We start from the raw sequence: 27,304 nt of genomic DNA, 5'->3' as shown, positions 1-27,304 counted from the left end.
CACCTAAAGCTTTCAATCAATCAAAATTCTGTCACCCAGAAAACCTGAAACATTATAGAACCAAACACGAAATGAATTGTGCCATTCCTATTCAAAAAACTGAAACCAATTTCCTTCTCCCATATAAATCATAATAATATTAGATTGGACTGTATTTGATCGTAAATGGGTCTATTTTTGTGCTTGTAAGGGCGCGCATCCATCACTGAGATGTATGGTGTGAATATAGTCGTATGTGACAGTTGTGTCAGAGTGAAAAAAAGTAGTTTCCCTAGCTCAATGATTTTTCATCTTCCTAGCGTTGGCACGCTATTTTGCCATTGCTGACTTCGTGAGCATTCAGGGGACCTAAGGTTTACTTGGTAAGGGTCAACATCTTTTTTAGTACTGGACATATTTATAAAGTAAATGGAGTTTAACGGTTAAGTTTTTATCGGACCCATAGGCATGTTCCAACTTCCCACTTTTGAAAAGCTGTATGATAAAATCCTCAGTAAAATGTAACCGAAACGATAACTTCCTTATTGTCTATACATTATACTTTTTTTTTATACCACATCGGTGGCAAACAAGCATACGGCCCGCCTGATGGTAAGCAGTCACCGTAGCCTATGGGCGCCTGCAACTCCAGAGGTGTTACATGCGCGTTGCCGACCTTGCCACTTTGACTTTCACATTCATAATATTAGCAGCGACTTTTCCATTCCAACCCCCTCCCAGTGATAAAATGTCACATGATTTTGGAATGAACCGTAACTAGACTCTGTATATAGGTATTTAAATAAAAGTAAACAAAATCTACCCTCAAATGGCTCCTTAAGCCAGTTGAGGGTAGATCAAAACATTACATGATCAAATAATGTAGGTTAAAGTCAGGTCTTTCAGTGACTGATCCAGGCGGTTTTGTATTTGGTTGGTTAACCAATAAATGTGATAACTACCCGAAAATGTACAAATTATTTGTTTACTTTTATTAAAATACCTAAAGATACAGACATAGTACTAGGCATCAAGTGATATACTACTGTAACTTCCTTACACTGTGTTACTTACGTAGTAATAATGTGGGCGCAAGTGACACTTGCGTTCTTACGTTACGTATAATACTTTATATTAGTTTTCGGGAAAACCAATGTATTGTGACCTCGAAGTCCGTAACAACCCGTTGCTTACTATGTTACAAGCTTACTTTTTGAGATTGGCATCATATATGACAAACTAATAAGTTTAAGTCATAAAAAGTAAAAGATAAGAAGAAACTAACATACATACATATAATAACAAAAATCATTTTGACGTCAGGGTTTTCTGTTGCGTTACCTGTTCCGGTGTAGGGTAGGTATGGCAGATTCCTACTAAAACACCGAAATACCTTTAACTTTACTCTTTTCGAAACGAGTAAATTATTAGGGTTCCGTACCCAAAGGGTAAAAACGGGACCCTATTACTAAGACTCCACTGTCCGTCTGCCCGTCTGTCTGTCTGTCTGTCTGTCTCTCACCAGGGTGTATCTCATGAACCGTGATAGCTAGGCAGTTTAAATTTTCACATATGTATTTCTGTTGCCGCTATAACAACAAATACTAAAAAGTACGGAACCCTCGGTGGGCGAGTCCGACTCGCACTTCTCCGGTTTTTTTTTACTAAACCCTCCACTCGCTTGTTCTTAGTGAGCGATAGGAATGTTTCCTATACCAAAGATATAAATGAATTTCGCTCAGCGTGCCTCTTTCGTTGATAGATTTGTTAGATTACCTCTTTATGAAGGTTGGTCAAAGTTCACTATTTACGTAAAGGAATGTCCTCTATCTTTAACGCTGGGACGGACGGTTACTTTCAAAGGTGAAATGTATTGAATTGAGAGGTATCTGGATTGACTTCTTATCTCTGTGGAACAAATCAATTTATTATTTTTAAGGTCAAGAAATTAGGACGGGTTTCATCATGAAGGTGGCTGAAGGTGCCTGTTCACTGCCCGATTCGAACTTTAAGATACGTCAATTAATAGATCTAGAAACGATATGGATTAGATATGTCAGTGTCAAAAGTGACGTTTTTGTTTGAAGAAACATCACATTTGACACTGACATATCTAATCCATAACGATTCTAGATCTATTAACTGACATATCTTAAAGTTCAAATCGGGCCGGACGTCGCTTTAAACGACGTATACGACAACGTCAAGGGCGGAGTATAGTTACAGCATAATAACAGTAATGTTAACTGGGCGTGTAACAACAACAAGACGTGTAAAAGGCGGAACGGATTGGTTTCCATAAAAGGCCGTCTGTGTAACAACAGTTTCAAGCTGTTTACTCGTTGCTACAAGTTTCTGTGTTACTTTTACGCTACAAAGACAGTTTTAGTATGCGAAAACATACATAGTAATGGTATTAAGGTACCAGAGTCTATACTTATTTTCAAAACTTTTAAAGGGTGAAAAACACTTTCGGCGCATTATTCTATCAGCTACTCAATAGTAGCATTAGTAGAATAAGGCTAGGTTTACACGACTAGACTGCTTTCCCGCATAGACGTCGTGAACGATATTAAAAGTTGCCATACAAATTTTGCTTTCACTACGTACCTACGTAGTAAACCCTTCAAGTGGCGGTCAACCAGTGAATGGTCGATGCGAAAACCAGTAAACTGTCATCCACCAGTGAGTGGTTAATGAGGTGTTGACGTATTTAGAGGTGAAATTGAACGCATTTAAGTATAGTTACGCTCTTCTAGCGCCCAAAATTAGGTAGCGAGTTAGAGAAGGATAGCATACCATAAGAAACACAAACACACTTGGTATAAAATTTGTTGGTGAGGACCATTGATTCGGGAGCGACCGCCTAGTCCGAGGTCAGACTCGTTTTTTTAAGAGGTTGTTTTGTAAAAGAAATTGTATTTTAGGTCTTTTTTATTGATTTAATTTTAAAGATAAAAGTCTTCCTTTGATAATTAAATAGCAATTACCTCCAATAATCAATTAGTTTTATGGTGGTAGTCATTTTCAACAAGGAAAGGAAGCTGGAAAACTGTCATTCTTCCGGAGTTTGATTACGACTGGCCAAATGTATGTACATTAGAATAATTTAATTGCTATATTCAAATAGCCTATATAACGCTGATTCAAACAATATGTGATTTAATATACTTTCAAACATAGAAAAGCTTAAATCGACGATTTTGTAAAATTTTCTTCATCTGCGCCACTTGACTACTTTTCGCGTTTTCGGTGGCGCCACTTGAAGGGATGCCTTACTTAGAAATACGTCTAATTTATGTTATATTTCAATTGTTTATAAAACTCGCATTTATCTAACAAAGGGAGCACAATTTATCCAAAAGATATATTTTCCTATAAGAATCCGTGATAAACAAGAAAAGAATTCGCGGAAGAAAACCAATATTATATAATGGCAATAACGAAGGCCTAAGAAACAATATCGACTAAAATAAAGGCCCAGATATTTCATACAGGGTGGAATCTGACGAGAGTCAAAATACTTTACTTTTTTTTACTTTTTTTTTATCTTGTCTTCGGTTTGGTAAAGTAAAATATAAAAACACATACAAAAACAGTATAAAATACATACAAATACACCTAGAGTGCCGCCAGCAGCGGGGCAGGGCCGCATCAGAGGGTGGAACCGACGGATTATCCGCACCGTCTCCAAGACCATCGCCTTTTGCATCTGAATCTTAATCTAACCATCTAGCGAGTCTCTCAAGGTCGTGGTCGAGACTTCGCTATGAGACTTTTCGCTGAAACGACTATCGGGACAATGATCGTCTAATCAACATTCCACATGGCGGTTATCTTGTGAGCAAACTTGTGTGTAAGTGATACTTACTTTTTATTATCAAATACAGCAACAATATCGATTTAACAAAACTATGCTAAACTTACAAATTGTTTTTGACTATATAAAGTTTGTATTATAAAACTTATTTCGATTGACGATGTGTATTCACCCTGTATAATTCGTCGAATGGCAAGAATTAGAACAAAGCTGAACATATCACAGACAGTATACAACATATAGCGGGATCGGTGGTTTTCCATTTGAAACTTGTGTCGGAAGTTATAATATTCTATTGTTGTTCATGGTAGTAAAATAAGTAGTTCGTATTTCCGAATTTAAACTGTTGTGAGACATATAGGTACTAAAATAATTTTACGGTTTATTGTATTTAAAGACACATTATATAAAAAAATAGTCTTGAGCTTTCCTTGTCTGAAAATAAGTCAAAATGATTTTGTCCGTTAGGTGGATATCACATAATGGAAAAATTAAATTATGTTCTGAATAAATATCTACATTCCTTGTAAATACACGCCTTGTTACGCTCTCTTACGTAAGATTAAAAAAAAGAAAAATTATCTCCCAAAATGTTGTCTAAAATATAATTTTCAAACCATTCATACGTATAACATCATTAGGTTCATGTACCTCTAACAAATTAAACTAGACCTATCATTTCTTATTTTGAGTTCTTACAGTGTTACAGTTTTTGACAGAATCACTATTTTATGCCTGATAGTTTAACATTCCTGAAAATATGATACCAATCATTATCATCATCATCATCTCAGCCATAAGACGTCCACTGATGAACATAGGCCTCCCCCTTGGACCTCCATTCGTACCGGTTGGAAGCGACCCGCATCCAGCGTCGATGATACCAATATCGAATAAGAAATCGACCAATTTACAGCACTTGCTCCCTTTACGTAACTAAGTTAACATATTTCAAATCCTTCAACAAAAACCTAATATAACAACCGCTGATGAACCAGTAAGAACAAAAATCGCTTTCCCATTCGTTTTTGTGTCGACAAAATTGGAAAAGCGGACCCGACGAATGTGAGGCATCGATAACACGTCTCCAAAATTACGCGTTGTGATCGGACCCCTCACTCGATCACACGCTTACCTAACCTCATAACTACAACAGTACATACACTAACATATACTGTCTGTTGAAAAATATACTCTTCAACGTACGTAATAGAGTTCAATTTGTAACAAAGAGCGACGGTAAGATAAGATGTATTGTAAGTAATTGCGAGTTTTCCCGTCAGTCGGCCATACTGGTTTTTATTTAGACTTACTGTCGCGGTTATAAATATTTGTGTGAGTTTAGCTACAAAGTTGCTTCGGTAGATGTTGCTTTATTTAATAATTATGTCGATGTCTTCACCGCACTTACGTGTTTTGATGGATTTTGTATACAGGGTGGAACATTTCTAGAGACAGCTAAAAGGATACCTACCTACCTAATGTTATCTAAGTGATCCACAATCGAGTTATTATATTCGTAAAGCTGGATTAAAAAGTAAAACAAAATCAAAAAATGAAATATTTTTAAGTGCCAACCCTACCACTACATTTTAAATTTTTTCTCGAAGTACGAACAAAATTGATAATTTCATCGGCAAAGCAGCGATTGCTTTTAGTTTCAGCAATCAAAAGCAAATGGTTTATTTTCTTAAATCAAATAAATATACGCTCGTGGACGGAATAGCCCCTATGACGGAATTAGCCACATTGACCTTACTTATTAATTATTATTCACCCATCCCCGTCATAACATAGTTTACATAAAGTAGGTTTGCGCCCAAACTGCCAACTCGCCGCAACACTGTTACCACTTGGACCATAGTTTGCCTGATTTGATTTGCTGATTATATGCATAGGTAATCAGAGGTTAAATGTGTCTGTTTGTGTAAACGGAACTATAATGTCGTTGGCGTCACGTTGGCGTTAAGATTATTATTAAGTAAATAAGGGGCTCCGCCATTTTGAAAAAAAAAATCAGAGATTTACCCCCTTATTCATAAACGCGCTTCAAGCCTCAATTAGCTAATAATCGTTGGTCTTTATCTGTCATTTTAACTTCAGTATTTGTAAGAAAGGGATAAAACGTAATTCTACTAAATCAGGCCCGTGTAATTTTATGAATAAGGGGATTAATTCACAAAAAATCCGTTGAATGCAGGTTCGTTTCACTAAATTTCACGAGAATCGGTTGAGAGACTTGAGAGAATCGGTTGAGAGACTTGAGAGAATCGGTTGAGAGACTTGAGAGAATCGGTTGAGAGACTTGAGAGAATCGGTTGAGAGACTTAGAGAGAATCGGTTGAGAGACTTGAGAGAATCGGTTGAGAGACTTGAGAGAATCGGTTGAGAGACTTGAGAGAATCGGTTGAGAGACTTGAGAGAATCGGTTGAGATACTTGAGAGAATCGGTAGATGTAATTTTTAGGGTTCCAGTACCCAAAGGGTAAAAACGGGACCCTATTACTAAGACCGCTGTCCGTCTGTCTCTCCGTCTAGTCTGTCTGTCTGTCACCAGGCTGTATCTCATGAACCGTGATAGCTATAGCCAGTTAAAATTTTCATTTATGATGTATTTCTGTTGCCGCTGTAACAACAGGATTCTAAAAACAGAATAAAATAAATATTTTGTGGGGTTCCGTACCTCAAAAGGAAAAAACGGAACCCTTATAGGATCACTCGTGCGTCTGTCTGTCTGTCCGACCATTCCCCCCCATTTATCTCTGAAACTACTGGGCCTAAAATTTTGAAAAAAATACACAAAATAGTACTTTACCTATAGATGACAGGAAAACCTATTAGAAATGTGCAGTCAAGCGTGACTTGGACTTATGTACGGAACCCTTGGAACGCGAATCCGACTCGCACTTGAGCGGTTTTTGCGTAATGGTACGGAACCCTTCATGCGTGAGTCCGACTCGCACTTGACCGGTTTTTTTAGGATTAAATGAAGTCCGTAGGATTCTAATGAACTCAAAACGCCAATTACTCTCGGCCTGATTCGAACTTTAAGATACGTCAAAAATGTGCTAAAGATACATGATTTATTAAAACAAAAACGTCACTTTTGACACTGACATATATGATATATATCGTATCTTTAGCTTCTAGTGCCTACGCCAATTCTCAATGAGCCGTGGAAAAAAAAGTCGGGACAACGCGAGGAAGATGATGATCGTATTTTTAGCACATTTTTAACGTATCTGAATGTTCGAATCAGGCCGTAAGTCTAATTCTTTAATTAAATGATAGGTAAATTCATGTATTCAGTTATCCTACGTATTTCCACAAAAGCCCCCAGATTTACCTCTAATTTGGCTAAAATGCAACTGTTCTGTCGGCTGCAGAATCTCAGCTAACTGGAGTACCCGCCACATGAACGTGTTTGAACGTGTGGCACGTGAAATTGTGGACATTTGAGACTAGTTATGCTACGCCCCCCAGGGGTTTTCGTGAAATTCCTTGAAAAATATTTCAACTATAAGACTCCCGTGAGTGAGACTCAAACATATTATTAAAATTATCTGTTTGTCACCAGGCTGTATCTCATGAACCGTGATAGCTATACAGTTGAAATTTTCACAGAAGATGTATTTCTATTGCCGCTATAACAACAAATACTAAAAACAGAATAAAATAAATAACTAAGTGGGGCTTCCATACAATAAACGTGATTTTTTGCGTAATGGTACGGAACTCTTGGTGCGCGAGTATGACTCGCACTTGGCCGGTTTTTTATTCTATTATACAAAGTTTTTACGATTAAAAGGACCTATTTAATTGTAGTTTTACGTGTACTGTATATTTTGTAAAAATATACATAATTATATTTTTCATTATAACGACAAAATAATATTGTTGACAGTCGACAGGCTGGTATACTTTAGTTACTTCCATAGTGTTATGTCTTATGGAATTCTGTTGTGGGGAAAAGCGGCAGATATTCAGACAATATTTGTGCTGCAAAAACGAGCTGTACGTTCCATCTATGGACTGGGCGCTCGAGTATCCCTAAGAGAGAAATTCAAAGAAGTTAACATTCTTACCGTTGCATCTCAATACATACTAGAGAATATTATGTATGTTCGGAAAACATCCACGAATTCAAGGTTAACAGTGATATCCATAACTATAACACTAGAAACAAACATAAGCTTGCTGTGCCCGCCCACCGCCTCCGTAAGGTTAGTACGTCTTTCGTCGGGAACTGTACACGTTTTTATAACAAAGTCCCCACTGATGTAGTGAATTTACCACTTCACAAATTTAAGTCGCACATTAAGCGCTCCTTGTTAAGTAAGGCGTACTACACTTGAAATGATTTTATAAACGATAGAGATGCCTTTAAGCAGGTAGCTTGATTTCATTAGTATAATAAGAGCTAAATAAATATTGTTTTTTTTTACATTGTGAATTAAATATGCTAGTGTCCAGTAGAATTGACACATGAGATGATGTTCTCGCTTGATTAAATTGTTTAATTTAATTTTAGTTTTGGACACTTGGAGACCTTATACATCTCTAAGTATTTATTTATTTATTTTATTTTTATTTTTGATTGTACATACCTATATTTTTAATGTTTCTGACACTTAGAGACCTTTACATCTCTAAGTCAACTTAGGCTAGTAATTATGTGAAGCTATACTGTCTTTTTATGTAACATACGAGCACAAAATGCCGTGTCTTACAGCTACATGTTATTACTATTTTAATATTATTATAGGCCGGTAGCTTGAACATGTCATGCTCGCTTAAAAGTCTTTGCTTACGGTGGCGTCGTTGATCGGGTCGCCACTTTCTCGAATGAAGGTTGAGGGAGGCGATGGCTGAGATACGCGTCATACTCGTGAACGGGTGCTGTTTGTGGAGACTGGTCTGTTTAAGCTAACACAAGCTATTATACTTAGTAACTTTATTTTTATTAATTAATTACAGTGAGACGCCTCATTCTGCTCTCGTATGTTTCTTTTCTCTTAATGAATGTATTAATTATACAGGATATTGACTCTTGGAGACCCTATACATCTCTAAGGATAACTTGATAAACTATATAATCTTATAGTTCTGACACCTAGAGACATTTACACCTCTAAATATTATAGATTTTTTTGTGTGTTTTGTATCTGTATTTTTTATGTAATTCGACATTAACCCTTATCTTGGCAACGCTCAAAATATGTTAAATATAAACATTTTTTTTAGTTTTTCGTCACCTATTGAGCATACTGGACTGTTAAAAAATAAGGGAAAAAATCCAGGATTTTCTAGTTTCGGAAAATCATAATTATGTATCATATTTGATACAATGCCAATCCCTCAACAAAATAGTTACCTACTTTTTAGAAGAAAAATGTGGATTTTAATAAAAATAAAACATGTAATGCAACAGAAATTTTCATTTATTGCTAATTAAACGCAATCTAAAACATGAGATGACTATTACACCTGTAAAAATAAATTATATCTACGAATACCTGATCACATGGGCGGAAAATCTGATCCCGTAAACTTTCAAAAAAGTTGTCAGCAAAAGTTGAGTAAAATATGAAAAGTAAACAAATAATAAAAAGTCATAAAAAAATATATTTTTTTTACTTTGGGGGCATTTTTGCCATACACATATTTTTCCGTGCTACGGGCTACGGCGTAGCAATAATGCTACGGCGTGCGAATATACAGTTAAATAAAATCTAGTACTTTAAAAAAATCAAAGCTCAATAACTAAATAATACGACAACTAATACAAAATACTTGAAACATGTTTTGTAAGCCCACAAATATAAAAAAAAATAAAAAAACATGTAAAACTATTTTAACGACAACTTGGCAATGTATTAAATGTAATACAATACTTTAAATATGTACATTTCTGAGTTCTTGGCAATGTATCAAATATAATACATAACAGTTATCTGTAAAATTCTGTGTACCTATTAAATGTTTTTAAATTCAAATGCATGGTAAATATTTATGCACTAACAGATAGTAAATGCATCAAAATGTAAATTATGGGAAAATATAAATACTAATCTAAGAAATAAATGCAAAACTTCCAGTGCGAACCGAAATCTGTTGTTTCCGTGACTCCATGTTGATTATTACTAATTAATTTAAAATGACACTTGTGTCTATTATTTTTTTCTATAAAAAAGGAGGGTAGCTCGACATATTGATGGAAGAATTATTGTGTTAGGAGGTGTTAGGTAATAAAGTGAACCTGCTAGATTTTTTAAAGTTCCATGTATCACGGGTGTTACAATGCCAAGATAAGGGTTAAGAGACCATATACATCTCTTAGTAATTGTAATACGTTAGATTGAATTGTTAGTTTTATTTTATAAAATTGTTGATGTTATTATTTTTGCTTGTATGTAAATTCAATGATGACGTGTAAAAGTGCCCTTGTGGCCTATTTGCTGAATAAATGTTGATGTTTGATGTTGATGTTTGATTGGCATAAATACATTTTAAATATCATTTTAAATTGACTGCATTTTAAAAGTGGCTTATCAATATCCTAACCGGTAAATGGAAATCAATTGCGGAGGGCGGGATATGTAGGGGTAACAAATATAGGGCTGCATGGTGATATCCGTAATGCGGTCTGAATCAGGCCATAATATGCCACAGAGATATAGAGATTCTGAAATTGTTTATTTATTTATTTTAGATAAATAGATTGAATTTTTCCAACAATTTTGGCCTTTAGTCCCAATAATATTTGACCAAAAGTGGGGATTCGGCCGTCAGATAGATTAGGATTTTTTTTTATCAGTTTTGGGGTTTTAGGGTATTAATTGTGAACCCCCAGGGTGTCGGAGGGGGTTGGAATGCTGTGCAGGGTATTATCCTCTTTAAAATACAACTTTTGGTTTTAGTTTCGAACTAGAAGCTCTGGGGTAAATTTTGCAAATGCTAATACTTAGGCTGCTTCACCCTTTGGTCGATTATTTAAGTATTTTATGACATGTACGACACGTATGACATAAAGGCGGTTCTCGGTTTAAAATATTTTTGGTTATTGATATTTTTCTATGTCAATTGCCCTGACTTTCGCAGCCTAATAATTCGTAGTACCTACTGTCGCCATCAGATATATTGGAGCGGTCAAGGTGCGCAAAAATATCCGAACATGCACTCTAACGCCTTGACAATAGAGGCCTTGGCCGCTCCGATATATCTGAAGGCGACTAAACGTACTGACTTTTCCAGCAAGCTTTAAATCCGGAAAGATCGTTACGGGCCCACAAAAAATCTGTCCAACGTTTCTCCATCCCGAATCATATTTCTGGCGGCCAGCAATATCTCCACAATGGAAGATTGATGGCCGCTCCGGCGTAATAAGTTACGGGTAGGCCGGGAATCGACAATTTGTTGCACTGTTTTACATTCAACCCTTTTTATTGACCGCTTACCGGCTTAGGATATGACAATGTGTCTTTTGACCATGGATTTAGAGGGCTTAATTCAATAACCACTGCCGGGGATGAACAGTCCGGATCGATATGACCCTCAAAAGCCCGGGTGGGCGGGTGGTTTAGGCATTTGCCGCGAAAGCAGAGGACTCTGGTTCGATTTCAGCCCTGGGCATTGGAAGCCTTACTCACTTTTTAGGGTTCCGTACCCAAAGGGTAAAAACGGGATCCTATTACTAAGACTTCGCTGTCCGTCTATCTGTCACCAGGCTGTATCTCATGAACCGTGATAGCTAGGAAGATGAAATTTTCACAAAAGATGTTATATTCTGTTGCTGCTTCTTAAATTAAATATATGTGGGGCAGCCGTCATACAACGGCAAAAAAAGGCGTTTGTTGTATGGAAGCCCCACTTACATATTTATTTTATTCTGTTTTTAGTATTTGGTGTTATAGTGGCAACAGAAATACATCATCTGTGAATATTTTCATGAGATATAGCCTAGTGACGAACGGACAGACGGACAGCGGAGTCTTAGTAATAGCGTCCCGTTTTTACCCTTTGGGTACGGAACCCAAAAAAAGGACATTATCAACTGATAGTACTTATTATTATACATGTACCAGGTCTTGCATGGTCATAATTGTACCCTATTTTTAACTTGAACCACACATACAAATGCAGCGTTATTAGTTAGCAACTCCATCTGTTGCCAAACACCCAAACTCGCCTAACGCGTACTTTAGTTTACTAAAATTTTGAACACTGAGGCTTAAAACTCGTTGAACAAAGCTATGGAGCCATAAGTCAGGTATATTACGGTATAGAAGGATGGACACACGGGCATTGTCACTGCCAAACATTGAGGAGGATAGTGGAAGACCAACGAATTAGAATAACTATAAAAACCTGACTAGTAGAGCTCAAAAACAAGTAACCATCAAAAATATTTTTTGATACACACTTTTATTGCCGACTGTGCTTTTTCTCCTTTGCATGTCTCTCAAGTACTTTTCGAGACCTTTCAAATGAGCCTGAACTCAATATGTTTATGTTTTTTCATCGAAGAGTTCCTTGGGCTACCTTCCGACTGCATCATCAGATCAGCTCCATGTTAGCATATTATTGCATTGTCATCGGAAATATGGAATTTTGTGAAATTTCAGCTCTATGAGACACCCGTAACTGGTTTATATTTAAGTTACAAGATTTGAAGCACCATATACCTCGTCTGTTCATAAGTCTTGAGACGATTGTAAACTCAAATAGTTCGATTATTGAAATGTTATACGATTACATTAATATTTTTATTTAACAACTACACTATAATTAATTTAATTTAATCTTAACTCTATCGGCTATGGACGCCTGCAACTTCAGAGATGACGTAAGAGTGGGGATATAAAGCTTTGTTTCGCAACATGTCACATCTGATTTTGATATCCATCCGTCAGAACAGTGTATCCCAAACGCCAGGCCAATACATAATGCATGTACACTTAATCTTCGCGCACAAAGTTCGTGGATATTGGAGCAACCTGTAGCTCGACAGCGCAACATTTATATAGAACAATATGAATTCTCTTTGTATGCCTGAGTTTATACAGGATGTATGGTTTCAGAGGCTTTGCGGCGTTGAACCACATACGTGTAATATTTAGACGCTGATGTGTTGGGAAAATTTCGAAATTGCGAAATTTTCCTTCTTACCATTGTTAATGGAAACTTAAATTTTCTATTTCGTAAATGAAAACTTCCGTATTTTAATCTGAAAATCGCTTGATATTTTACGTTTCGATTAAGAATTCCCGGTAATTTACATGTCAGCGATTAAATAGTACAATTATAGACATAATAGCGCGGAGTCTCTTGCCGGTGCCATATTGGGATTTCCTCCTCCTATTGAGGGGGGATTTAAATCTTTTTCAAGGCAGAGGTGTAGGGTTAGAGCCGGTGTAGCTTTATTTGACGTTCATAAGCGCAATGTTATATGCCTACTTGAATAATAAACCATGTATCTTTATCTTTATCGTATAACGACCTTAGTTTGAATGGTAGTGACGCTGCCAGCGATGCATGTGGTTCTGGGTTCAGATCCCAGTAAGGGCATTAATTATATTTCTTGTTCATGAAGATTCTCTAGAACTCTTCATTAGATTTTGTCTCCTAGAGAAATTTCGAGCGCGAGACGTTCCATCATTGTAATAAAATTACTCCACCAAATCAGAGCACAAATTATGTCACATTCAAGCACTAACTTTAGTCAACATTTGTGGCTACAATTTTGCTTGACTTCCGCCCCAGTTAACATGATCAAATAAACTAAATAAACTAAATCACACCATAGGGACGTGCCAACTGCCGTTCCTAAGTTCAATAGTGTAAAGAACTAACTAACTAACTAACTTGATAACGGTTAGTCACTCCGCAGACTAACTAGGAACTGGCTTAACGTGAATTTAGATTTGGCTTTAAAATATAAGTTGGTTTTTAGACAGATACAGACACGTTCCGTGATTGTTGCGCCATTTAGAGTTCTAGCTAAAATTGGACATTCCATAGCGTAAGTATTGAACCAATAAGTTAGCTAGGACCCTGGATGGCTTTACAATCACGGAGCGTGACTGTACATACGATTATAAATATTGACTGAGTGATTATTACTTTATCGGTACACTACACTGCTGAAAGGTCTAGGTGGCCTATCAAGTCTTGCCCTTTCATTACCAAATATATTGATTAGAACTTCATTTAAATCTGGCTTTTCATTGGTTATTTCGGTCGACCTTATCGCAGGTCAGGGCGAACGTCTGGTGGATCCAAATACATTGGCTTATTAATAATGTGCTGATGACATGTAACGAAGGTTAGGTTAGGCATCCCTTTAACATATCATATGCACGTGTGTGACTCGTCAGAAAACGTGGGTTCAAAGCTCTGTTTCGATGTACAGAGAAGAAAAAAACATTGTCTAAAATAAACTAAAAAAGATGACTTAAAATTCCGTCAGGATTCTTGTCATACATACAAGAGGTTAATGGGATTATTATTGACAATGTTTTATCTTCATGAGTTATATAATATGGAATTCTATTTTCTTCGAATTCTACTTGTGTGATTTAAAAAGCCTTATCTGGTCAGTTAACGTCGATCATAAATTATAGTTGAAAATTAATGATAAATAATCAAATTAGGACACATTTGAAGACATTAAAATACCGTCGGTATTTTGATGCGGGTATTAAATATATCCATTTACTGATTTTATTACGGCTTTCCGTTCTTTGGTTATGGTTTTGGCAGGTTTTTTTGACAATGACCATGTATCCATTCACCTTGTTTTGAGTAGTCGTATGGTCACATCACGTCTATCATTTTGCCGAGTTGAATCAGCCCGCAGACAATCACGTCTGATTAGCAATATTATATGATTAATATGATTCATAGTCAAGCCACATCGGGCATGTATTGAAGTGGAGACAATAGGTACATGTTTACATATTTAATTACACAAACGGGTCTACCGCGATATAATTTCATTGTTTTTACCTTTAATTCCGACGTTTCAGCTGAGTTGCACCAGCTGTGGTCACGGAAAGACTGCTGGTGCTGGTGCAGCGTTTGTATAATTAAATATGTGTACAAAACGCGAGAGTTTAAAGTGTTATAGGTACATGTTTAGTTTAGAATACTATAGGTAATGTGGCATATAATGTTTCAGTGTATTGTACTAAAGGTCAGACGAGTATATAGAGTAGTAGAAGCTGAAATATCAGTTTTCTAAGATTATTTAAATTTTGAATTAGTAATAAAAGGAAGGAAAATATTTTTGCCAGTCATCAACTGTGCGTTTCTCCAGAAACTGCCTGTCATGCAAAGCTAGGTTTTGAACCGGGGACCTCCTGATTGTAAGCAGGGACACTATACTGACTCAAGATACGAATTATTGTTACCTACGGATCTTAAGGTCACATTACAGTAGTCCAAGACCCCAAGTCACTTGATTACTTAAGCAATAGGAATGCAAGATTTGCCCTTTAAAGTTCCGATTGGATCTGCCGTTATCTGGAGTAAAGGAAATGATGCGTATTTATAGATTTAGATTGGTAGCCAATCTTGATGTTGGCCGCTGAAGCTTTACATTTGAGCGGAGTTTACTTTAATAATGCAAGACTTTAAAAGGATTTGAGACTTAAAATAATAGGTAAATACCTATATAGATACCTCAAATGTTCCAGTAACTATACAACACATTTTGTATAAGTACTCGTATTCATGGTAATAATAACAGGCCTTTATCATCTGTGTCAGATGTTTTAAGCAGCATCCTGGTTACGACACTTGCGTTCGTGGCTGTAAAGCCCTATACGAGAGAGGATCCCTCGGCCACACACGCGGCAGGTGTATGCTCCCCCAGGTGGGCGGGGGTTGGAGGCCTGCTCGTGGCGCCTCATGCGTTTTTCTTTGAATGAGGAAAACCAGGCATCGTCGTGCTTGGATTGACCATCGTGAATAGCACGACGCCACACGTATTCATGGTAGGTACCGTAAAACCCCAACTATAGAACAAAGCTCCAAACTATGGTCCAAAATTAACTGTATTTTTTTCGTTCAGGTGGTTTTACTGTATCTTTTGTAGTTCTAATAGACCAGCGGTGGAACAAAAATGGGTTTTGATAACATTAAAGTTTTTTCTTTTTTGATATGTTATTGCATGCATGTTAAATAACATTTATGTAAAATATTAGAAAATTATAGGTGGAGCGTTCGGCCATATTTAAATATTTCAATTTTGCTAAATAACTATGTAAATATAAAATTAAAGTTACAAAAAACTGTAACATGTTCAATAACACTTTAATTTATTCACAATATTCGGTTTTTAGAAATCTGGAACAGCTGCTTTCTGGTGAACGTAAAAACACGAATTACTTTGTCAATAAAGAATTAAAGTAGCTGATATTGTAAAATTACGATATTATCTATTAACTTAGTATACTTCTAAAAAGTTAGAAATGTAGACAATGTGCTTGTCTAGATATTGATTTCTGGTTAAGCAGTATAGCCAATATTGAATTAAAGTTTGTAGAGTTAATATTACACGGTCATAATAAAGATCTTAGTTCCCACACAAAATATTAGAAATATAAAATCACGGCGACACTAAATACTGATACGTGAGTATGCATTCCGCGCTTATATTGAGTTACATTTTCGCGCGCCGCGCTGTGCGCCGTGGCAGGAGGCAGCGATCGACGGTGGCGGGCTAGCGATTAGCGCGGTGCCCGTAAAAAATACGCAAAACGTTTATAAAATTATTATCAATGGTAAATAGTTATATTGTTAATAGTAGGTACACTAATGGAAACTTACCTACACTTATTTATTTCTATATGTACTAGGGATTGCCCGCGGTTTGGTTTACGTAGAATTCGTTATCGTGTTAAGTATAGAAATAATAGATACATTTGAAAATTATTTTAGATGCATTGTCATACAGATAACCACCCTTGTTAAAGTATTCTTCAAATTCAATAGACAGGTGTCATTTCAATATAATTTTGCGTAATTTGGCGCTTTTAGGTTATAAATGACTAGCGACATATATTTTTTGTTTAAGAGCGTTATCCGATATATATATCTCCGATAATATTTACTTTATCATTGAAATCAATTTCAAACTAACGTTATTCAATATTTATCATTTTAAAGTCAATTTTACCAACCAACTGAGCTTTACGAGTATACCTACGGAAACAACTCAAAATTTGCATCAAATTAAATGCCACTCTTCTTATCCGTTTCGAACAATCAAGAGGGCCTATACGAGCTGATGTAGTGAAAATTTTATTTAACCCTCGTCCCTTGAAACCTTCACTACGCTCGAGGTTCAACTTTACGAACCACTCGCTACGCTTGTGGTTCAATTTTAGAATGTTTCGCTTGTTTGGGTATCAATATTAGCACGATTAATCAACAAATTATCCCCTTGTAAAACAAATAAATAAGGTAGGTGAGGTGCAGGCATATGAGGCCCGGCGGGTAACAAGGCCCAGCATTCAAAAATAGCAGTTGCTCCCTATTATTCTGAATTTGTACTTGTTGCTAAGAAGATCCACTGTCAGTGCAGGTAAAAAGGTCCAGTCCCGGGCCTTATTGAACGTATGAGATGAAATACAGTGAAACCTGGTTAAGTGGGACCTGGATAAGTGAGAAACCTCTATAGCTGGGACTCATAGTGCGGTCCCGACACTTTAGCACTGAATTACCTCTGTTAGTGAGATAAAACGAACCTCTATAACTGGGATTAATTGTTGTGATTTTATAGTCACATTTACCTCTATAATTGAGACAGAGAGTGTATTTTACCTCTTTTACTGAGACTATATTTATAAGATTACATTTTGCTAATTGTTTTTTAGAATTGTATAGGAATTGACCTCTGTATCTGAGATAACGTTAATCTATGACCTCTCTAACTTGGACTTTATTGATCAATTTCCGTATTCTTACTAACTCTTAGTCTATCCACAAATTCCGCATTTGCTTAATTGTGTCTAAACGACTTTAAGTTTGAATTAGTTACTTTATGTAGTTAAAACTATCGAAACGAAAGCTGAAATCTTGATAAGTAACACGAATAAACAAATTTTCATTTAATAAATTTCTAAGACGCAATGAAGTCCGTATCAAATTTTATTTTATTTTAAAATATCTATCCTTTGGAGAATCATTCAACATAAATTCAAAGAAATATTTAAACAGACTTAAAAAATATTCACGGACAAGGGTTATTTTACCATAATTATTTTTAAAGATAATTACTAAATACCTTATTAAACACCTCTATAACTGAAATATACTCTATTCTCACCTCTATTAATGGAACCCTCTGTAAATGAGACAGAAATTTATTTGTACCTGGCTAACTGAGAGCCTGGGTAAGTGGAATACCTCTTTAAGTGAGACAAATCTGCTCGTCCCTTGAAGTCTCACTTATCCAGGTTTCACTGTAATAGATTAAAATATTTTAAGATAATTTTGAATATTTTTAATCTCTCATTAATAAGGCCGATTTGAAGAAACTTCTATGAAATTATGACTTATAAATAACACCTTCACTGCGTGGGCTGTCCAAATCGCTGCAGACTTTTCTTGGTCTAACTCTAATAATTTTTCACTTGCTTTATTGACCTAAAGACGTTTTAAAGAATCAAAAAGTCTAATAACATTTAGACACTTATACTTTTTAAAGGCAGTAACTACTTACTTATATAGGTAACTTTTTTTATGAATACATAGGTAGTTATTTACGATAGAAGTGCGAAATATAGAAATTTTGCAACGAATGACGAATTTTAAAACACGGCCAAAGGGAGTGTTTTAATGTGCTTATTATAGCACCGGTGTCGTAATGTAGCACCAGGGCCCTATTTCACCAACATGACAGGTGCGACAATTCGACAAGTCTCATTGTTGCTGACGTCACAGGCATCCATGGGCTACGGTTATAGCTTACCATCGGACGGGCCTTATTCCTGTTTGTCACTATCATTGTATTATTTAAAAAAAACTTTATTATATCGGCAAAAAACAGGTATCTTTCTTGTGATGTTTATGATGATAATGATGACAATTGACACAAGATTTCAAAGAACTTTCGGTAATTCTTGACAGTAAATGAGTTCTATGTCGGAATTTCGTGACAACTGTCGTATTTCTTGTGACAATTGTCCAAGTCCCAGCCCCCCCTTTGCTACAGTCCAACCCGAAAGGCACCTTAGGTCGGCGCTTACGTCATTATTACCGGCGCCCCAATACTAATGCGGTGCTACGCGACGTAAGAGCCGACCGCCATATTCAACGTGGTTTGTCACATAGTACCCTGTAAAGGTATGATTCCAGGGTTAAAAAATATGTTATAACGTTATCCAGCGTATAATGGAATTCATAAAAGTTTTTCTTTATAATTACTACAAGTAAATTTGTTCATATTTGCATATTATTAAAAAGGTAAATGAAAAGTAATTGAGTAATTTAATTACTAATTAATGTAATCACAATTGCAAATTACACAGAAAAATTTATTACATGTAATTAAATTACAAACATTTTAATTACATGTAATTAAATTAGTAATTAAATTACACGAGTAATTAATTACGCCCAACACTGGTTGGTGGCAAACAACCACACCGCTCGTCTGATGGTAAGCGGTTACCGTAGCCTATAAAGGCCTGTGACGTCAGTAACAGTGATGTCGACAAATGTCGCACCTGTCACGTTGGTGAAATAGGGCCCAGATGTACAGTAAAAATCATGTTAAAAGATAATACTAACTGTTACGAATAAATATTTATACTGTAAAAAATTATCCCACCAAAAACATTTTCATGTAAAATGTTGCTAAGACCAAACCATAAGCCTAAGACTCGCACTGTTAAAAAGTTATCAGATCTCTTGTCGAGCCAAGCTTCAAACTCTACAAGCCCCTTCACTAACTCTACACCTTAGTCAAAATATGTGGCTTGGCTGTTTTGCTACCGCCACATGGGCATAAGGTGAAAAACTTATTATAATCATTATTTTTAGGGTTCCGTACCTCAAACGAAATAAAACTGAACCCTTATAGGATCACTCGTGTGTCTGGCTGTCCGTCTGTCACAGCCTATTTGCTCCGAAACTACTGGACTAATAAGTTGAAATTTGTCTATAACCCAAAGACATACATGTAAAGTAAATATGTAATATAAATTTAAATAAAGGGGTCACTTTTGAGATGAATGTTAAATAGAAGAAAAAAAACTATATCTTTGTTATACATCAAATGAAGGGGCTCATTTTAGAATTAGAATCTCAAATATATTTTTTTCATAACTTTAAAATAAATAGTTTAGAAGTTATTTAAGAAAACAGGCAAAAAATTAACATTACCCTTATCTCCGAAACTACTGGGTCTTTTTATTATGAAAAAAATACACATATTAGCTCTTTACCTATAGATGTCAGGAAAACCTATTAGAAATGTGGAGCTAAGCGTGAGCAGGCCTATGGAACTCTCTGTGCGAGCTCGGATTAATACCTACGAATCTGCTCCCGTTCACGGTAGAAAAGCAAGCCAGTTGGTTGCCACACGCGCTCACGTACGCACGTCACCGCGCGCCGCACTGTCAATTTTTACGATAGTTACACGTACGGCGGGATTCGGGAAATGAATTAGAGATGCACTAGATAAGAAATAGTAAAGATATGTGACGTTCCACGGCAAAAGGTACCATTGCCCCGACTGAATATTGGAGTGGCGATAATAATAAGCGTAAGCGCCAGCCGCCATAAGGTACCTTTTGCCGTGGAACGTCACATATCTTTACTATTTCATATCTAGTGAATGTCTAACGGCGCGATATCTTAAAGTTCGAATCGCGCGGGTAGTAGGTACCTACCTACTATTGAATTTCTTTAATTAAACATGTAATGTTTATTATGTGTGACAAATGTATAGATTTAGATATCTATCTATTTGAAATAGGTAGTAAATTTTTAATTTATTTTGGTAAATGTTTATTTTAACGACAGTAAGTTTACACCGGAAAGTGCCTACTCATTTTTGCTCTGGTTAACTTATAATTAATTACCTTTATTCATGGGGTTTCTATTATTTTTCTTTACTATGTAACATTAATCTCTATCTGGTTTTAAATTACACGAAGTTTTAAAACTAATTCTTGCTGGGATTATTGCGCGGTTTATAAAACGGCGTAAACACTGCGGTTACTGCAGGGACATATGACCTTTTAAAATGACTATTTCGCAAACACTAAAGCATAATCGGAATATTAGGTATAATTTAAGATTTAGCTTTCCTTTTATTTCACTCCGCTGTTTAAGTGGGTATTTATTTATCATTTCTAAGCGTCAGCAACCCTAGCGTTGTGCCGGTGCGCGCGGTGCGGGGAGCGGCGCGTTGAAGGTCACTCCATTGTATTTTTGTGTAGGTATCAAAACGGTAGGTATTTGCGTTTTGTTTGAGAGATAAGTATCTGTTCAGAAGAACTATTGTATAATCTGTGGCGTGAGTCGGACTTAGTACTTAGTTTTTGATCCGATCCCTACGGGTTTTTAAAAGACATTTTACGCACTTTTCACTAAAAAAACATATTGTTAAAAATTGTGTAATGTACGGAACCCTTGGAACGCGAGTCCGACTTGCACTTGGGCGGTTTTTTTATTATACATACAATAGTTCTTGTAGAAACGAAACGGCCGAGCCACATACTTTGACTAAGGTGTAGAGCTAGTGAAGTTAGGGCTTGTAGAGTTAGAAGCTTGGCAAGAGATCTGATAACTTTTTGACAGTGCGAGCCTTATGGTTTCGTCTGGGCAACATTTTACATCAAAATGTTTTTGGTGGGATTTCACTTTTTTTTGTAAGTTGCTTATGACAATCTTCCATCCCCTAATTTAAAGGGTTGGGGGTGATTTACTATTAAAAATCCTGAAATAAGTATCTGGGGGCATCTGTTACACAATGTACTTCTTACTGATTCCCCATATAAACCCTTCACCCCGTAAGGGTAAACTTTGGGGTTGAAATCTGCCTTCACCCCGTAAGGGTAAACTTTGAGGTTGAAATCTATTCTATATCCTTCCCCATAACAATACCTATCTACATACCAAATTTCAACTAAATCGGTTCAGCGATTATTGATTCCCCATACAAGATTAAACCCCCTCATCTTCCCCTTAGGGATTAAAAAATTCAAGTTTTTGAATTTATTTGTTGTTTGTGTACTAAAACTATCTTACATATCAAATTTCTACTTCTTAGAGGACTTCAGGAAGTACCCTAAAGGTATTGATAATCATCAAGTGAGTGAGTCAGTGACGAAATCGAAGTTTTTAGATATGAATAAAATCTAAAGTATAAGAGCTATGCAATTGATATGCTTAATAAGTCCGAGAACTTTGTTTATCTAGTATAATCCAACCCCAAGTTATGAGGGTTCCAAAAAACGACGAAGCGCTTCGAGAAAAGGTAGATAGTGCCCTTGCGCTTTGCTCGTCTTGGCGTGTGAGATGTTAAAACATAATAATAATAAAGATTTATGTTTAGTGACTTTAGTTACCTACTATTTTCGCGTAAACTAGACAATTTTTATATCTTTAGTTAATAAGGCCCAAAAGAATTATTTTTAACTTATTATAAATATCCTCTTGTTGTGAAGTACCAAATATTGTTATTTGTATATGTATAACTCTTAAGTTAAAAACAATAAAATCTGTTATTGTCTACTGTCAAAGTGATTATTTTTTGCGGGATTAAGTAATACCCTGCTAGTGTTCAATAAGGCCCACAATAGGACTTTTATAAAAGGTATATTTTCCAAGAGTATCGTAATATTTTTATAACTATTTTGGTATAATGAAGAAACTTCAATAAATAAGACACCTATTTGAGTGAGTTTTTCATAATTAATATCCTGTTTATTAAAAAAAAAAACATTTTAATTTAAGGTGGGCCGTATATAGGCATATACGGCCGACACGGAATATACAATAAGGTGAGGTCACTTACCTTATTGTATATTCAATATGTATACGTGTAATATTGAGCAGTTGGTTTATAATATACATAATATGATATTGACGTTGAATAGGACAGGACATGACAATAGGAACCAGAAATTGGTATAGTCGGTCAAACCAATTTGTCAGTAAATAAAAACAAAAAACTATATTCATCCTTTTCTTTTGGGTGCTAGTACTAGTGTAAGTCAAAGATAGTATGATGATTCTCTCTATGTTTGAAATGAGACACTCCTTTGACAAACTATGGTAAAAAATAGTTGTGAATATCATGTACATTTTTATTACAATTTCGAAATTCAAATGTTCTTCCTAATCAACTCGGCCACTAAACTAACTGATAACTTGGTATCCGATCCGCTAACTCGGCGAATGAATCGCCAATTCGCCAACTCTCCGAGCCGAGTCAACGCTATCACACTGCTACTAAGGTCATTCAAAAATAAACCTTAATTCGAGAGCCCGAAGGTTCTTATATGACAAACAATACATTATGACTTAAAACTTTATGGGAAACAAAGGGACCCCTTTAATTTCACGTAATGTACGCATCTAATTTATATATGTCCACAGTAATAGTAGATTGTTAACCAAGGGTTGAAAGGCACCCATTTCTGTCGAGGTAGTTTGGCGCTCGAACGCAGTGAGAGCGCCAATAGTCCGAGACGGAAATGGTACCTTTCACCCGAGTTAAACACTCTACTTTTCATATCGAATGCAAGGAAACCAAACAAGACAAGGCAATTTCGCAAAATCAGAACCTAATTGAAGTACCTAATAGACCTACGGCCATGATTTTTTTCCTTAGGACTTACTTGCAATTGGAGAGTTTACATAGTTTACATGTGTGAAGACCCCTAGCGAAAATCATTTAGATTGCAATATTTACGAAAACACACATTTATTAACAAACTGCAGTAATTTTAAAATGATTTGTTCATTATAGTATGAAAATCAGCGGGATTGCCTCTTACTTTTTAATTTTATACTTTTTCGTTCTATCAGTGCAACAGACTACCGAACCGCACCGCGACCTTGGTGCGCCGAACCACGTAATAACATAATAAAAGTATTTTAAATATTAAATAACAATTTAATTAATAATATAAGAAATTTTTATATTGTATTTTATTTTATTTTCATGAATATAGTGCTAAATAACTTTAAAAACCAATTTAATATCGTACAAACGTTTAACTGTGGCTGTATAAGATTCTGCCTTTGCTCATTTACGCAAGTGATAAGCCCCCTCCAGACTATGCGCGTGAATCGCGGGCGAAGCCGCGAACGCGAGTGTGGAATCGATTTCGCTGTCTGCGAAAATCGACGCCACACTCGCGTTCGCGGCTTTGCGCCGCGATTCGCGCACGAGTGAGGAGGGGGCTTAAGGTTTAAAAAAATATTTTTGGTGTATTCCTTTTGGTTCTCGTCTTATGAAATCGAGTAAATAGAATTTAATGAAAGAAATCAAGAATAAATTGTTTTTAACCATTTACTTACATCATTTTTTATAAAAAAAAGGATCAACGTGGGATTAGTAAAATTAAACAATTACCAATTGTTCCAGGCGAGGAAATAAAGACACTATTTTTCCATTTTGTTTCCACTCAGTTGTTCGTGGGACGGGGACGCAGAGGAGTACACCACTTTTCTGCGCTAGAGCATAAACGTATCACTTTCTGCGCACCTTTTAGAACAACAACGACCCACTTTCAGAGCATGAGATATGAAAACAAACAAATGAATGATAAGAAAAGACAGACAGTGCTGTGAGCGGGAGGTGGGGCGAGGCGAGGGGCGAGGTATAGGCAGGCTATGATAGGCTCTCGGACGCCGCGCCGGCGACACTGACGGACCAGCGCGGCGTATGTATGAATTTCGCGCCTTTTTAAATATATTTTACTATTATAATGCAAGCTACACACCGAAATTTCTTATTTTCCATAATATGGCTGCGTATATTATTTTATAGTAATAGACTTATTTTTACAGATTCTAATTCAATATTAGATATTATAGGACAAAAAACGCATATTAATTCTAAAGCATATATCTTATTCTTCTAAATTTTTAGCTTGCCTATTAACTTAAGAATTTAGATATGTTGTTGTGGATTTATTAAACTTTAATTCAATATCGACAAAATAATAAGCTAATTTGTAGTTTGACTAAGAAGCACGTTAAAAAAATTTCTAATAATTTTACATTATAAAGCGTCATACATATTATAAACGATGGAACTTAAACATTGCACTTTAATTCAATATTAAAAAATCATTACTAAAAAGATATAAATACCTAATTTATATCTAACGCTCGTTCTAACTTTTCGTCATATTTTACAAATATGCTTAAAAATATGTCCCATGTCAGATAAGTATCACTTTTTCATCTTTAGAATTATCAAAACTTTTAGGGCAAAAATCCGGTCCCACTATTGGTTATAAGGCAAGATATGTAATTATAAATGGAAGAAAAAACTCAAAAGTAAACCAAAAGGAACATTGGTATTGATACTTAATTTTCTTTTGAACTTTCAAATACGTAAAATAAAATGTAAATAAATCAAATGTACAAAGAGCTACAAAAGTACATGACCACTTTATTTACTTATTTATTTACATAAGGAGATCCAACAGGTAACTAAATGACAGTGGAATCTTAAATAGATATATAGAGCCAATTACAGGAACTCGCAAATAGATATGAAATAAAAACATATACTTAAGTAACACGCATCAACAAGTAAAGTTTTTATAAATGACTTTATTCCATTTACAACTCTATTAGGACAAAGACAAGTACTAAAACTGATATTTTATCACTTATAACCAAAAGTCTCGATATTCGTTCGCCATTTTGCGGACAGATTTTATTAACATCACTAGAATATTGCCTGAGAGACACCGGGGTTCAAAGTAAGTTGTAATCAGTTTTAAATTTAATAAATGAATTCCACTTAAAATTTAATTGATTTAGCGCTGAACCTCAATAAAGCCAGCTTTGTTATAATGATTTTCACTGTATATAGCTGCGTGGGAGTGTAATCGTTCTCATTATTTGACTTTGCAAATGACAGATTAAGTTTTATTGATTTTTTATAAGTTGAGGCTTCTGAATTTGTGCTATTCTAAGTAAATGTAAAAACATGTAATTTCAATCAGAAATCTAGTCTAATCTAATCTTAAGGACAGTGCGAAGTTTAAAATTTCCATCTTCGATTAATCATTTTTATCTTTTACCTTTAAACGAGCAATTCTTGTATATATAAATATTTATATATTTCGGGGATCTCGGGGAAACGACTCTAACGATTTCGATGAAATTTGGGGGTTTTCGGGGGCGAAAAATAGATCTAGGTCTTATATATTTTCCGAGTCTCCCAGATATTAATCAAATATTGATGAGTACATCATTGGTACGAATCGACGTGAAAACCTACGACATCCTATATCCTATATCCTTACTTCATCTAGGTACCCTAAACTAATACCATATCTATCATTAACTAGGCTAAGCTGATGGCTATCGCTTTGTGCCACACTATAATCTGCTAGACGTTCACATCAAAGAGAATGCCGGCCGACGACTAATCTCAGAACGCTTAAACGCGCTCGAATGTAGGCTTCATGTGGCAATAATTAGTGTGATATCAATGAATGACGTAAGTAACGTAAGTTATATGCTTTGTGAAGGATATTCAGACAATTTTTTATAATACTATTACGTCCGTGGTAAACAAGCATATGACTCGCCTCATGATAAGCAGTCACCGTAGCCAATATGGAGGACGCCTGCAACTCCAGAGGTGACTCAAAAAGTCCAGAGGTGTTACATTATGCGCGTTTCGTAGGGTCGCACACACCGCACCCTGGTAGAGCTCTGGCAACCTTACTCAACGACAGGAACTCCACACTATGAATAGGGTCTAGTGTTATGATGGCTAAGGATATTCAGACTTTTTATTCAATACATAAAATCCTAGCAACAATCACAAACACAGCAACCGCTGCCGCGGCTGCGTAGGCTCAGACAGGCAGCCTTCGCTGACAACAGAGCACATCGGTAGGTACTGTATCAGTGTCGATGCTGTATCGTTATAGTAGCAATGCAGAATCGAAGTTACGTATGCGAGGGTATATGACCAGTGACTTGTCATAGGTAAACGACTTGACAGTTGACAGTTTTTGACCAAACACAGCACAGTGACTTTATCGCGCCTTTTTTTGTGACTGCATCGTAACTGACTAAAAATACAACACAACAGTACATACTTTAGTAAGCACAACACGAGCAGACAGTCAGCAGCAGAAGTTGCTAAGCGAGCGAGGTGAACAAAATTACCTTGTCACGCTCTTATTCTCTTAATAATAAAGTCGCGTCATGATCATTTTGAACACCTCGCCCGCTTAGCAACTTCTGCTGCTGAATGTACATGCACAGCTAATTCCTTGGCAAACC

General features: G+C 35.9%; 1 protein-coding gene and 2 long non-coding RNA genes across 4 annotated transcripts in view; 1 reads left to right on the top strand and 2 right to left on the bottom strand.

The window, feature by feature from the left end:
• Positions 1–27,304, top strand: part of LOC134801122 (alpha-2 adrenergic receptor) — a 670,379-nt gene that overhangs the window by 244,508 nt on the left and 398,567 nt on the right. The window lies entirely within an intron of this gene.
• LOC134801197 (uncharacterized) overlaps positions 1–27,304 on the bottom strand; it is a 369,363-nt gene that overhangs the window by 194,730 nt on the left and 147,329 nt on the right. The gene's annotated exons all lie outside the window — the stretch shown is intronic.
• On the bottom strand, positions 522–26,764 carry LOC134801196 (uncharacterized). Its single transcript, XR_010145641.1, has 2 exons — positions 26,709–26,764; positions 522–655 (listed from the first exon to the last, which is right to left on the bottom strand). It is a non-coding gene; the product is annotated as an uncharacterized LOC134801196 (long non-coding RNA).

The sequence above is a fragment of the Cydia splendana genome, chromosome 21 (genome assembly GCF_910591565.1).
Source record: "Cydia splendana chromosome 21, ilCydSple1.2, whole genome shotgun sequence".
Taxonomy (NCBI): domain Eukaryota; kingdom Metazoa; phylum Arthropoda; class Insecta; order Lepidoptera; family Tortricidae; genus Cydia; species Cydia splendana.
This window is presented reverse-complemented; position numbering and strand designations above follow the sequence as displayed.